The 19,068-nt window shown below is 36.1% G+C and overlaps 1 long non-coding RNA gene across 1 annotated transcript in view; it reads left to right on the top strand.

Annotated features, from left to right (window-relative positions):
- Positions 1-1,521: 1,521 nt before the first annotated feature.
- The window catches only part of LOC126924027 (uncharacterized), a 291,770-nt gene continuing 274,223 nt past the window's right edge, over positions 1,522-19,068 (top strand). Inside the window, exon 1 of the long non-coding RNA XR_007713382.1 lies at positions 1,522-1,634. This is a non-coding gene — a long non-coding RNA (uncharacterized LOC126924027). The remainder of the gene's footprint in view (positions 1,635-19,068) is intronic.

The raw sequence follows: 19,068 nt of genomic DNA, 5'->3' as shown, positions 1-19,068 counted from the left end.
TTATACTTAATCATTTTCGTGAATAAAATCCTACAAAATTATAAAAGCACGGTCAAGTTAAGTTATTGCTCAGCTGCACCTCATTTATCATTAATTTTACGTGACACATTACACGTTAATGGGTTCATAACACATGCTCGACGTCGATAAGTACAATAGAAAGAAGAATACTATAAAAAGAAAAAAGCTTTGCTACAACTCGATCGCCCATGCAACGTATGTGCAAGATCTGGAAACAGACGACATCGATCATGTCTGATCAAACAATAATAATTCACCTCTGACCCCCCTACGATCCTCCAACTTTTATATTTCAATTTTGCTCTAATCTGAATTTAGGGAAGATATACAATACAAAATTGGAACAAGAAACGATGCATCCAATTCTTTTCTTCCTCTTTTATAGACGTTCCTTTATCAAATCTTCCTAATTGTATACTTATAATCTCTTACATTTATCTTATGGTACTCCTTTAAAATAACTTGCGGATCTCGATATTGTGGTATCGTGGACAAATGGCCTAAGAAATATCGGATGAACCATAAACAGTGTTGCCAGAAAGCCTAAAGTCGATCCTTCAGTCGAATAGTTACGCGAAAAAGAGGCCTACGTGACCATGACCACGGACGGTTGCGGAACACGTACGTGGTGGGGTTATGAGAAAGGACAAAGGGACGCTTAACCCTTAGAGTGCTATGGACGCATATATGCGTCTGTGTGGACTAAGGACACATATATGAGTTTTCTGCAAGTGTCCGGCATGGACTAAGGACGCATATATGCGTTTTCAGCATGTGTCCGGCATGGACTAAGGACGCATATATGCGTTTGTCAATTTTTCCGAACACCTACGCATAAGTAATACTATTACGTTTGTGTGAGATAAATATAAATGCATTCCTTAGTAACGGCAGTAAACAAATGCCAATAATGCCTCGTTATAACAGTTGTCTACCTGTTTCGCGGACAGTCGCACCTAATTATCAGGAAGAAAATGTGTTGTTTGTGTGAAAAATAAAAGAATGCAGAAAATGCGACACAGTCAGTAGTTAGTTGAGAAGTGAGAGAATGTTGTCAGCGTTGTCAAGGAGGGTGGTCCATGTAAAAGAGAGCGTTGGAACCGTAGTGAGTAGAGTTGTAAATTAACTATTTAATTAGTTCTGCACATTAGTTCTTTCTTAGTTACAGCACATTACTGTATTTAGTTCACGTTAAATAACCATCGTTTCCTATTTAATTCATTCTAAATAAATATTAAAAAATCCTATAATACATTTATCAATAATCACTAGACTAAAGGCTAACGTTGTATCAAAGCAATTATTCAATTACTAGATGCAAGTAAATCTAAAGGATGTTTTGAGCCTTTCGGGTAAACCTGAGTGACAACTTTTGATAAATTGATTCGTGCGGTTTTTCATCCTATGTTGATGCGTTTTGAAGCATCTTCCAACTTCTGAGTATCTTCCACTGTTGGGATTTTTAAACCCTTTGAGTGCTGAATACTCGCGGCATATGCCATCCGTACAGACGGCGCGCGTCTAGCGCTGACGATCGCTGTGGACGGAATACTTTTTCGTTAGACTGAACTCTGTTGATTGACTATTCAAAGCGCAAATCGTAATAAGTTATAGTAATTCTTTTGCACGAGATTAAATGATTCAAGAGCGTTATTTTTTAGTTATTTTTAATTATTTATTATAAACATTGAAATTTACAGTTAACTAGAATTTGGGTAATAAACTAGAAAACGATAAACTAGAAAACTAAATTTAGTAAATATAACGCAGGTTAATAATTTAGTTGTGTGTGAAAAATTCAGTGCTTGAGAAAACTAAAAAAACCAGATGTAGAGTTTTCTTACAAGTGGTGATCACTTCGACAATAACGAGGCACTATTGGCATTTGTTTACTGCCGTAAGGAATGCATTTATATTTATTTCACACAAACGTAATAGTATTACTTCTGCGTAGGTGTTCGGAAAAATTGAAAAACCCATACATGCGTCCTTAGTCCATGCCGGGCATTTACAGAAAGTGCATATATATGTCCTTAGTCCACACCGATAGCTTTCGCCAGACACCTATATGCGCCCACAGCACTCAAAGGGTTAATATCTTCCTTACGTCATAGTTTCTTACATAGAGGATTTGACGTGGTTCTTAGAATTACTAGCTTGGAATAACCTGCAGATTTTCTATCTCATTCTATACATATTATATATTCTTTATGACAACGATTTTTCCACAAATTGCTCAAACTTGAGATACTTTCTAACGCAAAAGAAATACAACTGGACCGAAATAACACAGCGAATTTAATTTCCTTCGAAATATGAAAATTTTAGTTTCTAATACGTTGTTATCGGAAAACAGCAGGTGACCATTCGATCGTGATCTAATACGAGATAGCTGAGACACAAATCCATAGTTTACGACGCTTCGTTGGTTAAAGTCGACACAATGGCGTCCGTAAAGCCACGCGGTAACGAGAGATGGTAGCGGAAGAGCGTAACTTTGCGTTAGGAACGCTGCACCAGGAGGACGATCGAGGAAACGAATAGGAGCTAAGTGAAACGTATTCGACATGAATCTCTTTACCGTTACGCTTGGTCGTTGGTCGAACCCACGCATCAACGATCGTTATTGTAAGCCGAGGACATATAACGTAATTACGGACAGTGTCGCCAGCAGATTGCAGGCGGAGTGTCAAACGACGAATTCATCGCATGTGCAATGTGCAAATTCCGTGTCACCGTTGTATTCGCCCACGTAGTACGAATATCACGTGTAGTAACAGAGAGACTATACGTTCCGCTTTCGCATCAGATACGAAAGATTCGAGAATTATGAGTAGAATCATGAACGTAGATTTTTATGCGAACTTAGTCTTGCGTGAAGGTAATTCAAAAAATAGAATTCCAGCAGAAATTTGTTTCGTCTCTTAAATATTACAACGATCAGTATACTTTAGGTGGTTTGTATACTTTTGCAGATTGCATACGCTTTCCGTGCATTTTCGCGCTTTTAAATTTCGTACGAATGCGCGACAATTTGCAGTCTAGTCACGAGGAAAAGAGCGAATAAGTGGGAACTATGCCATTTATGTAACGCGGTGGCCATGACAATTATTAACCGCGCAATGATTCGTACTTTATCATGTATTTTTATTAAATTAATTGTTAAAGTTTTCTTGTAACGAGAAATTGATATAGTTGTGGAATTACAAGTCAGTAAAGGCAGATCAAGCCTTTCGCTTGGATTTTAATCCTCGCGATGATAAAACCAACGTAAATTGTCTTTGATGAAGATTAAATGACACGCGAAAGATAAAGATAAGATATGAATTATGAAGTTCTTGAAAGAATTTGAAATTATTCCCTGTGATTGACAATTGAGTGACGAGTTAACTGGTATTTTCCATTTAGCAAGTTAACTTCGCGAGGAAATACTGTCATAGACTTTCGTATTACGTTAAAACGTTTACATCAGGTGATTACGATTGAAATGACCAGGTCGGTCAACCAGAAATAGCAGCTACGACCGACTGCGGCAATTGAAGATTTCGTTACAGTGCTTCGTAAAATCCCGTTTACGTTAGGGAAACTATAGTCGAAAATGACCAGGTCGTTCAACAAGAAATAGAAGAATCGGGTGTCGCTGCTTGACCGACTAGAAGTCACTTCATCTTGTTTAAGACTGTGTCCACACGGCTGAGTTTCATCAACTTAGGATCGGACAATTATTCGATCAAAAGCTTCGAAAGGATGATAGCGCTGATCACGCGATGATAAAACAACGAGAGTTTTCATTCGGATAAGACCGAGCAAGAAAACGTACGATATAGAAAAAGAAAGAAACACAATTGCTCATGCAATATAATTAACGATACGATTCATTTACGAACAACGTTTTTACTCGTTCGAGCAGAAATCATTAACTCGCAAATTGATTATTTCGTGCGGAAGATTTACTCGTCAGAGATGATCATCCAAATCGTCATCCAAACACATTCAACATCGTTCAAAGTAAAATCAGTTCGAATGAATCATATACGCGACATAAATAACATCTTCAAGTGCTTTGTAAAATTTAAAGCTTTTACTTGTTTGGGCAGGTGTGGAGGTAAAGTACATTCTCCTTTGAACTTTTAATCGCGCGTTTAACATTCCTGGAATATTTTCCCAATATACCATTACATGGAACTGCTACACGAGGGCTTAGCATAGATTACAGGGTTGGCTGAGAAAGAAACGTCGGACGTATTGAGGAAAAACGTTATACATGCTCCGTTAAACCCTGCGTTTCCTTCGCAGATAAGAATCCGCGGTAAACAAGCTTTCTGGGAACACGAGTACCTACGTGTACAAGACCTTTACGGCCGGGCACAGGATTAATGAGCTGTGTAAAAGCAGCTTTCTAAAGAATATCTGCAACACGTCGATCTGCCATCTAGTAAAAGTATAAATTACGATTATCGTTAAAAAAGATAAACGAATATATCAGCTTCTAAAGAATTTCACATTCCATGCTAAATTTTTGAAAAATAAGTAAACCTTTGAACTTCGACTATATCGGTTGTAAAAAATCAGAAAAAGAAGGAAGACATCGATAAAGTATGTACTTCTAAGAATACTTTAGCGTAACGAACATCCTACAAGCTTTATACTTTCTGATTAATTCTATTAGGCTATAAACCTCAATTACTTTAGGTTTTCTATTTTCTGTTTATTTATCTGCACTTGGATCTTAAGCAATATACTCGATGCATTTCGTTGTAGATAAGAAATAAGCGATAAATGTCGTATAAAATATCGAACACCATTTGAACAGTTTGATACGTACATGTAAAAGTAAAGTGTAGCAATATATAAGATAGAGACATGGAATAAAGTAATTTAAACTCTGTATCTCCGTTAATAATGTGTATAACGTCTAATAAAAAGTACGAAATTATCAGAATAGTTAAAATGTTATGTATAAGAAACAAACTGTTTTTCATGTACGTATTTGCTGCCAGGCAAATATCATTAATAGCAGCAAACGGTCAATCTTATAAACAACATTCTTAGGAATAAAAGCAATAATATATTTTGTTAAATAAATAGTCTGTCTTTGGAGATTGCTTGCCACTGATATCTCAATTCCTAAGACGTTAACGTTCTAGACAATGGTATCGATATTATCTCATAAACACAAAACAGTGATATATTTTATTAGATAAATTTCAAAGTTTACTTGACATTCGCATCTGAATCCGATATAGTTGTCGACGACATCAAACCATTCTTTGTAAAATAATAACTCGGTCGCCAACGAAAAAATATATTTGATAAAGTTGTAAGCTGTCCAAAGCAAAGAACCCGGTAAAAGGAAAATGCAGAAGACAAAGAGAAAATGTAAGACCGATTTGCATTCATTGATCGAGCAGAGGAACACCGATTAAGTTTCGATGGAGCGTAATAGTGGTAGATCGGCTTTTTACTCGATCGATGCTCGTAAAAGGCCTTTTAAACTCTGTGTCTTTCAATCTATCCTATCATCCTTCTCTTATTCGTCGGTTTAGCTCTGTTCTTCTTTTGAGAGGGAAGATAATACAGAAAAACGCGGTACGAATACTCGATCCATTTCCTGGCGGTCGTTGGTTAAAGCTGCACGCGTGTTTCGCAACTTCTCCGCAAGTCGAATGTGGTTAGAATTGCTGGAAACTGCGCGAGCCCGCTAAAATTAACCAAGATGCGGGAAGATAATTAATCAGCGGTTCAGCATCGTCGAGAAGTTGAAGAAACTGCTTTCTTTACTAAAAAAAGTTAATTGCAATATTTCTCGATTCTGGTTGAGCTTGAGCTGTGGTGTAATTAACCTCTTCACGCTTGATGTTGTACACGAGCAATGTTGCACTTCAGCAACTTGTTAACCAACCAAATAACAAATGTGTATTCTTTTTTCATAAAACTGGTCGTAATTTTCAAACAAATTTTCGAACAAGAGTTTGGTTCTTAAAGTGCTTAAAATAGTCGCGAAGGGCTTTCTTCCAAAAGCTAAAGCTTCGAGTTAATTCACATTAGTGTCAATTAGGATCAATTTAGAATCAAGTTGGTTAGCATGATTAAAATAAAGTAACTTTCGTGGATTAGAAAATTGTCGTCAAAACCGTGACTGGTTCTGTTGTACACACTCGCCTTGAGATCTGCAGTGTCTCGCATTCGAATTGGAGATGCTTCATACATTTTGGTGATGCAAGTCTGATGACCTTGACAATATATCAAAAGATCGTCGAAATCGCAAGTGACTCTCTTTTCATGAATATTTACCGATTTCTTTATTGCACAAAAAGGTAACGGATGCTTAGGCAGATGTGCGCGCTCGCATCGAACTCTCCATAACTGCACGGGACGTACAGAACAAGAAAATGAAGAAAGGAAAAACGGAACAGTAGGGGCTATGTTCGGCGCGCAATTCAAAATGAATAACAACTATACGAGAATTGCCGCTTTTATCTTTCTAACATTTGCTATGGAAGCAGAGAGTTCATCTGGATCAAACGTGGCGATATTCGTGATATTCGATCGTGGCTAGTGTTTCTGTTTCCAAAGAGTTTATAAAGTTGGTATTTCGTTCAACGAAACAGAAAACCCTCATTCACAATGTCATATGCTCAGGTAGCGCAACAGACGCGATTTCCCACTAGAGAACAGGCTATTGTTCTTGACTCTATGGAAGTTACAGCGATTCAGACTAGGTGAGGTTGGCAACCCCAAATGCGAATTTTTTACTAAAACCAAACGGCGTTCGTTTGTCCACGATTTGTCCTCGTTTGTCCACGATTTTCCCGCGTTTGTCTACTCAGAACTTCCATTTGTCCACCCTTCAAACAAAAAGAAAAATTATTGCCAAATTTAAAGGAGACCAATGATTTTCCTTTGAAAGATGAATAAACGAAGTTTGACGGGGCAAACGTGGACAAACGAATGTCGTTTATTTTGTAAGAATTCGCATTTGGATGTACCAACTTCATTTAAAGCATACAGTGGCAACAGGACAAATGATCGATCCGAAGAACATCAGGTTCGTGTTAAGAATTTCTCATGACCGTGTGTGTTTATATTTAAAGAGCAAAGAAAACGTAGACAAGCTTAGCGATTCGCACACGAATGTCAATATTGATCAACATGCTCTGGAGGTTGGTTCTCTAATCTCCAAGGCGAAACGTATTATTCTTCCCAACGCAACGTGTGTTTTCTAATTGCGCGTGGTATTACCGAAGAAGAAGTTGACAAACATAATATTCGTCTGTCTTCCAAAATCACTGTCATTAGAGCCTACATGAATGATCTTGGCTATACTCGCATCTTAAGCTTCCAAAAACAATTGTACATCCATCCTAATAACGTTACAAATCTTCCAGAAGATTCCAGAAATATCGCAGATAAACTGAACGCAGTGAATATCTCTCAAGAATGCCAATGTTTGCGTAGTGCATACTCTTCTTCGAGGAACGCTGGAAATGTGTTGTTATCAAATAATGACACGTTTTCTCGATAGTAAATAGAGTGAGATACAATCGTGTACCTAAGATACGAGAAAGTTATTTTTCATAGCCACTTTCAGATTGCCTGAAATAGTTGAAGAATAGAAACAGGTCTAGATGTTCAACAGATAAGAAACTAGTTAGTTTTTACAAACAAAGTAATATATACCGTAATTGTAAAATGAAGTCCTGCTGAGATGTCATCAGTTACGACTATTTTTAATGCTCTATTTGCCTTTCAGGGCGTGTATAACATAAAAACAGTCATCGTACACGATTAGCACGAATAACACTCTGCTGGAACAAAAACACTCTCTCATTCCATCATACTAACTTCGACTGACTAATTTGTTTTCTGTAGCATGAACTGGAAGACCAACACTGTCTATTAGCTTTTTTGTTTAACTAAGCTAGATCTAGCTACCTCGTGTCTCGAACGAATGAAAAAGCTCCTAGGAATAAGCAGTATCGCGCACTAAGCCGAGTTTACTCTACGTTACAAAAACTTGTTCGTAAAGTACATTTTATTATCGGTTTAGTCGTCGTAGCACTTGGCATTATCATAAAGTAGTTGCTCGCTTGATACACATGAGCCGATTTTATCTGTGTAAACGTAAAATTGCAAGTTAGGAGGAAGAATATACGATAAGAATATCATTAATTTTGTCACATTTATGTCGAAAGAAATTTGTTTGATATCAATGCGTATTTGAATCCTATTTAGCCTAATTACGCTAATTAATACGCCAACAGAGTGGATAAAATGAAAGTAAGCGAAAATGCGTATAAAACAAGGTATTTATTTGACATCAGTGAATATTTGAATTCTATTTGCTGCAATTATAACAGAGTCAATAAAGTGAAAGCAAGCGAAAGCGCGTGTAAAATATGGAGAGATTAAAATGAGTGAGAAGAGAATAAAATTATGAACACGTATCGATGTTAAATAAATATTATCCGCTACTCTTCAAATATAAATATGTACGTATATTAAACATATATTTAAACTCGCCAAGGGAAAGGATAATTTCACAAATCCTTGGAATCCTTGATCTGATCTAACGGAGCTCTAAAAGAAATATTACAGTTTGAAAGAAAATTTCAAAAGTCAATACCGTGGAGGAACTTTTTCAGACTGGAGATTGTTCATTAAACAAGGAAAGACGAACCGAGCGTTTAAAGACAAACAAAAAGTAGCGACGGATACGATATCGAATTTTCTGACAGAAGAAGAACCGAGAACTCGAGCAAATGTCGGAAGGGCTTGAGAAGAAGAGTATTTGATCAATAGCAATTGACAACCGAAGTGAGTAGGAGCCCGCAGCTTATAGAATCCACTGTGTCAGTTACCATCGATGTTGAATTCCAGCAGAAATTGAGATTTATGCGAAGTACGGTAGGAATCTTCGGTAACCCTTGTTTCAAAGGTACATCTAAAATAGGATTTATCGCGGTAAATACAAATAGTTTTTGGAAGTAATTATTATCCATAGGTTGGTGAGAATCGCGGAGAAAGAGAGCGTTTGAACGCGACCGATTTACATTCTACCGCAATGTGTATCAATTTCAAGTACACGAACGAAACCTTTGCTCATGTAATTACGCATAAATATGAATATTTGTTTCAAACGGTATACGTGTATATATATCGAGTGTCCTTTTCGAAACGCACAAAGAACTAGCAGTGATGTTAGTAAGGCTTACAGCAGGATCGTGAAAAATCGAAGAAGGCTATTTTTGAGTCGAAATCTTGAATTGTTAGGACGATAATACACAACATACTCGTTAGAGTTTTGATTTATTGTGCGCTCAATAGCCAGCCAAATATACTTATTCACAAAAACTGCTGCTATTCGAATACGTTTCAACGTATAGAAACGATGAAGAGAATTTATACGACAAAAGTGTTGGTAAACGGTGTGTTGGTGACTTATCGTCGCAGCTGATTCTGTTTGAAAGCTAGTTAACACTATGACAGCCGCTGCCACGTAAACCTGATTACATTCTGCTATCTGTTACCGGGCTTTGTCGTGTTTACGCGATTTTAATTTTTTTTTCTTTAATTTAATCGTCGCTTATGTCTCATCTTTGATCATACGAATGATTCCTTTTGATAGCGTCGATAGTGTGAAGCGAAACGATTTACAAACGCAACTACCTCGCAGAGAAAAGCAGATTAAAATAAACCCTGTGAGATTGATCCGAAGAAAATTTGTATGAACACAATACGGAAGATGGTCGAGCGGGATGTTCGTTTCTCTCTGATAAAACTTTCTATTTAAACGGCTCGCAATAGCAATCGTATTTCTTGCAAGCTGGTATACACAATTTCCGCATAAAAGTGCGGAAATACAGAGACGCACTTGGAAGACAAACAAACAGGACACATAGACAAGCTTCATTAATATTTCATAAAAGCGTATGTGAAACACGCAGCAGCGGCGCGCGAGTTTGCATAACACGCATTAATATTCAAATACCAAAACTCGAAGCTCTCATCTAGCAAATTCTGGAAATCGCATCGCGTCGCATATTCGACAGGATGATGCACTGCGTTTACACCTGTCAAACCTACGACTTCAACTTAGCCCAAAGACTATATGTATGTAGGTCGAGAAACATCGAAACATCGATGATGTACGTACTCAGCAGAGAAGTGCGTGAGCATTAGGAACAGAACGCATTAATTTCCATTAGCATATGAATGAATCGAACAGCGTTACAAGGGTTACGCAAACGTAGAACAGCCAAGCGTGTTCCATTCATCGCATGCTACGCATCCTTTCATATTAAAATCACGGCAGATCGATAATTGGAATACGGGACGCATTAAATGGCCCTCACTAATTTATCGAAAAATAATTACACTGCACTCTACGTCACTGTATAATTTCCCTAGGCAATTGTACAGTTTGTGTGTTCCTTAGTTTCATCAATCTCCGTATGAAATAATTCCCAGCAGGTGGAATTGTGAAAATATGTTTCGAGATATGGAATCTAAGATATTTACATAAACGTAATTTATCGAAAAATAATTACACTCTATTCTAATGCACTAATCGTTATATAATTACATACACTTGGACAGTTTGGATAGTTCTGTAGTTTCTACGTTTCTTAGTTTTATTAGTAGACTGCGAATTTTTACGCAACTTCATATTCTCGTAGATACGATTGAAAGAATAAGATCTAAGCAGAATATTGTTCTACCTGTTAGATATTACAAAGAATACTATACTTTGGATATTTTATACGTGGGTGTACGTTGCAACTGTACAACTCTCTGTACATTGCATAAAAATCCGCAGTCTATTTGCTTAGGTAGTTCTACAGTTTGTGCGTTTCTTACTTTCATTAATTTTCGTGTGAAATAACTCTCAGTACGCGGAATTGTGAAAACATGTTTCGAGATATTAAATGTAGGATATTTACATAAATGTGAAATGTAGAAAAATAATTACACTCGATTCTACTTCACTGCACAGTTTCCTTAGGCAACAGTAGAGTTTGTATATTTCTTAGTTTGATCATTCTACGGGCGAAATAATTCAGTTTGTGGAATCGCGAAAATTCATTTCGCAATATTAAATGTAAGATATTTGCATAAACGTAAATTATAGAAAAATAATTACACTCGATTCTACTTCACTGCACAGTTTCCCTGGCAAGTTCTATAGTTTGTGTGGTTCTCAGTTTCATTAATCTTCGAGCAAACTGATTCTCAGTACGTGGAATTGTGATAATATATTTCGAAATATTAAATGTAAATTATAGAAAAATAATTACCCTCGATCCTACTTCACTGCACAGTTTCCCTGGCAAGTTCTATAGTTTGTGTGGTTCTCAGTTTCATTAATCTTCGAGCAAACTGATTCTCAGTACGTGGAATTGTGATAATATATTTCGAAATATTAAATGTAAATTATAGAAAAATTCATTCTACGGGCGAAATAATTCAGTTTGTGGAATCGCGAAAATTCATTTCGCAATATTAAATGTAAGATACTTACATAAACGTAAATTATAGAAAAATAATTACACTCGATTCTACTTCACTGCACAGTTTCCCTGGCAAGTTCTATAGTTTGTGTGGTTCTCAGTTTCATTAATTTTCGAGCAAAATGAGTCTCAGTACGTGGAATTGTGATAATATATTTCGAAATATTAAATGTAAGATATTTCAATAAATGTAATATACGTACGGTGGTAATCGTAATTTTGAATCTGCAATTTCTCTGCAAATTGCGCCACGAGTTATGTTTACAAATTATGTTATCTCAAATTTGCCGAAGACGATAACGTAAGTATGATATATTAACTGCGATTCTTTAGAATTTAAAAGGAGGGAAGTAGGACGAAAGTTGTATGTATTTCAATTCAAAGTAAACTGCAAATCCTTGAGAACTTTGCAAATTCCGCAAACTTCTACTCGTTTCTTCCTTAAACTTTGCTTGGTTTGAAGAACGCTCTTTGTCAATGCTTGTGCTATTTACGAGCCTGTTTCCATTATGGGTATTGTATCGTCAAATATATTATCGAGAATTTCAATTGTTATTTATATATAACAAACCTATAATTTATAAGAACAATATTAACTAGTTCTAGATTTCCTACAAGATACAGCATTTCATACCGTATGCTTTTATACCTTTAGTATACTCTTATGTTGTAATTAAATAGTCTTCGAAATAAACATATAGTCATCGAGTGTCGATTATAAATTTATCGCTGTCAATAAAGAAGCAACTTTCGATCAGTGTAACTAAATCGAAGTTTTTCCGCCGCTGCTGCGAGGAAGAGCTAAATTATGTAGCGCGTATAGAATCGAATCTCTGGCATATTATAGTCATAAAGCATGACTCACTACAAAAACCGTTAGAACACTCTAATGGCGAATCTTGCCGCGTGACGATGAAGTTCGAAAAAATTGGAAACAGTTCCTTCTCCAGAAAACACTGCAAGTTACATTTCCAATTAATTAATCGTATATAAATAAGGCAAAGAGAAATTGCAGCTCTGAAGTGTCAAATATAGACCACGTCTACGTTTAACGATATAAAAACGTGGAATTGCGGTATGAAATGCGGCGGAAAAGGAGGAAGGAATTGCAAATACTAACTGTACTTCTAAATAAGGGAACGACTACCTCCCTCGTAACGCCTAATTGACATCGTATTAGCTTCTGACTCTATCTTTGCATAGGCAACAGCGAATAAAACCAGTGGCGAGATTTAAATACTTTAACAACCGGTTCGGCGCGCTAGTGACGAAAAAATAGTTTATTATTTCATATATGTAGTTAAACGCCAAAGTGTAATGGTATCACCAGTCGCAACCTCAGCGGCAGCTACAGAAATGAAAACAACAAACTTATAATGAAAATTTTATGAAACAGCCAGGTAAATACGATTACAAGTATCATTTTAACAACCGGTTCGGCGAAAGTACGAAACTTTTAGGAAACGGCTCTACAGAACCGGTGCAAACCGGCTGAATCCTACCACTGAATGAATCTACAGTAGGTGTACGTAACGGAAAATTGTAATGTTACTTAAAGAAAAATAAAGTTTGGAACGTTAATATATTTTAAGTTGATTGACGTTTATTGCAATGTAACAAATATGAATTAGAATTAGAATTTCTATGTAATCATTTCTAAATCGATCTATGATTTTCCTATGCATTAATACCTTGACCTTGACAATATATACAGATTAATGACGAATTAATTAAATCGCAACAGCAGCTACTCTCATTTTATAAGATCGCCAGACTATGAATGTAAATATTTACTAAAGTGAAAACAGTAATAATGCATTTTACTGTCAACAATGTATATACTCATACATATCTACTATTAAAATACTAATAATTAATGTTTGGAGCATTGCTGCGAGTTTAGAAAATTCACATATGCCCTAACATATTAGGTATTTAAAAATTGAAATATCCGAAGACGCCTGTCAAACGACGAAATAATTTTTATTCGCGAGCTTTGACAATTAGAAAATACTATTTTTAAATATTGCACGTTGGCCTTGAAAAATGAATTTAGTCGCGTCACTATGTACGTATAGTGATACGAGATCGTAAAATCGGCCAGGTATTAAAGTTTACGTGTGTGATAATCAAAATATGTAAGTCAAAACACTTTAGGAGAAACAGAGAAGCCGAGCTCGAGCCTTGTTCAGGATTGTACGACGTCAGCTCACAATCGGAACTATTTTATTCTTTGAAGTAGGTCGGTGGCAAAGAATTTCCTGGCAACTCTGTTCACGGATGCGTACGGCCATGACTGCGGCTGGATCAATCGATGTCACCGTTTAACATTTTGATTTACGACCTCGCTATATCGCTTCCAGCTAAAATCTAGCTTATACACGCTGCGTTATAATAATATGTAGCTATGATACTTGTAAAGAATAAAATCATGGTAGTTCGACTTATTCTGTAATTGAAATATACCGTGTGAGAAACAAGTACGTAGCGGGTTTCGAAGATTAATCATTCGTGAAAGGGATATTCGCGCATATAATTCATAGAATATTTCACTATAGCTTGACCTAATATTTGTTGGTGTAGTGTTATTTTATTATATGCAAATATTCGCATATTTTTTAACGATGGTGTATATACCATGAATTTCGTTATACGAATTTTGTAATTGCACCAACCTTCTCCCTAAGTATAATATTGTATATATATATTGACAATGCTTTTTAAAAATTTGATTAATTTATTTATAAATCCACCTGTGGGAATTATTAGCGACTACAGTTGTTTAAAATTGTATCTCATAGGCTTACACAATGTTAGAACCCACATTCATACCGGCCATTCTAGACTAATGCATGATCACTCATTAACAAAACAACCGCTTGCAGAATACTGAATCTTGTACATCACCAACAACCATGTAACATATTTTACTGGACTGTAGTAAATTTTCATTTGAAAGGAATACATAGCCGCAACATTAAAACCGACATGAAGTCTATCCCGAACGTCTCTGAAAATGTTCATGACGCGATACACTTTTTATTAAACGGATAAGCCTACTAGGTTCCATGTAACTGAATATCATCTAATCTTAGAAACATGTAACCACGAATTATGAATCGATTTTGCTGGTCGCTAATAACTTTATTATTATGTTATTTATATATTATGTTAATATCACCACCTCAAAATAAACTCATAAATAAGCAAATGAAATATTATATTAGACTAATATGATGTTTATAATACTTTCGGTGTTTAGTCATATATATGTACAATATCTACATGGTATTAGTGTGTGTGTATATATAATTATATATTACATACATATTAATATACCTATAACACGTATCAGTTGTAGTGAATATCGTTGCTTTTCTACGGTTAGACTATTTGGGAAAGGTTTGTGTCCTTCAGAAACTGTAAGAGATATTCTATTTCTTCCTTTTTATTTAGAATCGTCCTGAGCTTGCCCGGAAATATCGTGATGCTTCCTTTCGTTTTGAAATTTTCCCCACTCAATCGGTTGGCGTTTTACAGTGATTTTAGTATTCCAGATTCTTAGATTTACGATAGTATTGACCTAACTAATAAATTTACAGGACTTTCTTGGAAAATAAAATCTCCAGAGAAATGGCTATTTGTTGCCATTTTTGCGTTTATTAAGATACATGGAATTATTTAAAATTCGTAGATCGAATATAAAAGTAGAGCATGTACAATTTATGAATCAGTGACGATTCTAAATATGCAAAGATCCCAATACGTTATAATCGAGTTGTGTGACGATCCAAAACACGCGGCGAATAAAAAATTTACGTTGGTTACGATACCTATAAATATACGATTATGATGATCTTCGACCCTTCGTCCCCAATAGGTCAAGCCGCATTTTCACGGCAATATTTTTTCGATGAAACCCCTCAATCGCTCTCCCCTATCTTCACCGAAGCGTTATGGTTCATTACACCGTATCCGCTTCCAGACTGGACGTACGTACTGTTAATCACTATCGATGGATTATCGACGTTTCGACGATAAGTATAAATGTAGTGTTAATATTTATGGGCCGCGTCGAATCTATCAGATGAAGCGCAACCACGTAGATCTGACGTTATTTTGTTAAATTCCAAATATTCCATCAGATATACAATTAAAGTGTGATCACTATAATTAGCCACCATTAAGTAGGAACACCAACGTCGGTGCTCTTTTTGCAAATATCATTGCAAGTGCTATTACATCGTATCGTGTGATTGGCGAGGTAATACGTTGGAAAGAGGCTGTACGCGAAAATAAGTAATTTACTAAATTGAACTTCAAATTTTATCGAAATCGATCGATGCGGACACAAGCGACGGGCATTGGAAGGTTAAAAAATCTTTCAATTTTAAATTCAATTTCAGAAAATCGTGAAAAGCCGCGACTTTCGCCGCTTTTAACTGTTCGTAGCTCACAGCAACGTTAACCGAATTCGATCAAATTTTTAGCATGCACACGAGTAACACAAATTTTCAAAATGTGTCGTACAAATTTTCATTACAGGCTCAGATAGAAAGGGTTGTAAAAAACGATCTTTACTCTTTCCTCCGCGATTCCGACTAATCGCAATTTTGTCAAAAATTATTTTATAATTTTCACCTAATAAACTTCTAACTTCTCAAAAAAGCTCGAGTCGTTTGGTTCGATTTTAAAAGAGATTTAAATTCCTTTTTAAAGAGTGCCCGAACATCACTGCAATATATATAATATATTTTGAAACAACAGTTCGTACCGCTTGAACTCCAACAATTGAAAATAAAACGTACAACGTAAGCATCCTGAAAGGTGACATTTCAACGCGTCCTTCTCCGCGGTTTGTGATTGCGTGAATTTTTACTTGTATTTATGAGTAAAGATAGGTAAGCTACATTTTCCTTGTTTGATGCTCTTTTAATCGCACAGACGTAGTAACGCTGTATAAACAGCAAATATACTACGTACATGAACATGTTTCTAATGCTAATTCCTAACGCGAATTGAAAATAAAAAAAAAAGATTTATGAAATGTTTTCATAAGACAAATTGTAAAGCTCATTGCTTATATTAAAATAAGGGAAAATTGAAAATAATCTACGTCACACGACGTATCATATGGCATATGAATAAATTGTAGAATAAATTGATAGATTGTTGAATAAGTCTATGTACAAATATGTAAACGACTATCATGCAACATCTTGAAAACGCCAGGGACCTACGTTCGAGCTCAATATTTGTAATTTATCCTTGGAGACCCTGGTGGTTAGCTAGCCGCGAGCTACGAGCCATCAGCCGAATTTGTCCCTCACAAAGCCCAGTTTGCCGCAATATCGTAGAACCATTGACTTTTCTTTTGTGGCAGGCTGATCAGGCGCAAAATTGAAAATTTGCATGGCATTTTTCTAGCGCACTCGACCGTGCTATAAATCCGCTTTTTTTAAGCTGGTTACGCGGATGCAACATAGAAGATCGGACAACGTTGTGCAACCACCGGCGAGAAATTTGTTTATCGTATCGCGACAAGCAAACATGAATGCGTTTAGCGACACTGAGGGGGATGAAGTTAGCCGTGTAATTCAGACAGATAGACCGAGAACATGTTTGCTTTTAATATTTCAAGATCCAATGTTTTTTCGTTTGTCGCGTTCATCGGTGATTTTTTGTTGTGTACACTGCGTACACCGTGTACGAAGTTCGAGCTGATAAAAAACAGCAATTAAAACATTTTGTGAATAATGTGGATATAGTGGCGGATAAATGACAATTTAAAATTGATACGCTATGAATTTTAGTAAGCTTTATGCTAAAAATGTTTTACCATGTTGGTGACAGTGTTATGTGTTATGTTTAGGCGTTGCTCTCAGTCAGTATAAATTTATTTTATAAAATTACGTTGTCCTTCTATGCTTCCGATTTTGCAGACTTTCGTTTGTCCTGATGGTTGCTGATGGAAAAATAATTGCACAAATTTTTGATCACAGTGTCGTATTTCCTGAAAACGGTTCTTTAATATTTTAGCCTGCAAGTATTTCCGTCTAATTATTTTTCTTTGAAAAGATAGAACTTGAAAGCATTCCTTGGGCTATACAGATGCTGCTAACAAAATACAGAAAGGAAGCTTCTGCTGAACAAAATTTACAATTATTGCTTGCTCAATAAAAAAGGTAGCTTCCTCCTACATCGTTATCATATAATTCTAATGCTGTTATTCGTATTTAATATGATTCTTAAAATACTCCAAGTACATATGTGTAAGCTGATATATCAGAGACATAAATGTCGTCTACAACAATAAAACGTGCAATAAATAAGCAATGAAATAGCGATAAACCAAGATAAATATAATAAAAGATACACGTTCCCAACTGAAAAACACTAACTAAAATCTTTCACGCGCAACTGATCTTTCTTTTTTATATCTATTGCCTTCGTTATTCTGCTACTTTACAAACCACAGACTTTGTCGCTTCGTGAAGAGCAAAAATAAATCGAAAGATAATAAATGGCATTGGGCGGTGCGAACGCAACCACGTTGGTAGATCACATTCCGATTGTTCCAGTCATTTTTTGCGATTAGTGGCTGACGAGCCAGCAGGCAATCCTCAGACAGAATCGCACGAACTCGTGCCTACCTTGAAATCAGTCGTCATTACGACATTAGTAACGAAGAATGTACCAGTGGCACGCTCTCTAGTGCATTACGAAACAGCATAAACGTTTAGTGGCCATTATGAAAGCTATAAATCCGATTCGACGACACGGAAGTCCCAAGAAAAGTCGTGAGACTAAGCTAACTGCAGGTCCGAGATTCATCTATTTACGCTTTTCGTTGATGTATGTGCGCACCAACAGCCCATGAATGTTGCACGTGTACTAACCGCACACGTATGCGCACACTGCTGTTTCACCGATAATAAATGCCTCAAGCTTTGACACTAATTGCGTGGCGAGTTGTTACACAAGCCAAGGCAACAAAAAGACGTATGATAATAGAATCGTGATTCGTGTACTGGAATTAGTGCGACTCAAATGACGATGTGTTCGCTACGTGGCATGTTACTTGTGCTACTTGTTATGTTCTCTAGACTTCATAAAGGAAGCGTTTCGGAAAATATCAATATTTAATTCGCTATTAAAAATTCGCTTGCGTATCTTATCGTGCTTATGTTGTAGATCATATCTAAATATTACGTGCAATATGTGCGGAATGTTTTGACAATTCAGTTTTCTTGCACGCTTCTTCGCCTTGTTAACTTCTACATTTAGGTTTGTTGCTTTTGAAATTAAACGTAAAAGAGCTGCTCGCATATGAATTACTTTACCTACAAGTTTTATATTCGTCTTCATAAACAACGAACGATAGCGGAGGATCATATTTTCGTCCCTTTGTACCTACACAAAATGTTCACAGAAATAGAAAATTAATAAAAGCAGATAAATTTCAACTAAGTTCTGTTCCATTCTGACGAATATAATTCGTTTGTAACAGAAATAAAACGACGTTTAAAAGAATATC

Source organism: Bombus affinis, chromosome 2 (genome assembly GCF_024516045.1).
Source record: "Bombus affinis isolate iyBomAffi1 chromosome 2, iyBomAffi1.2, whole genome shotgun sequence".
Lineage (NCBI taxonomy): Eukaryota > Metazoa > Arthropoda > Insecta > Hymenoptera > Apidae > Bombus > Bombus affinis.
The sequence above is the reverse complement of the archived record's forward strand: the minus strand, read 5'-3'. Positions and strand labels throughout refer to the sequence as shown.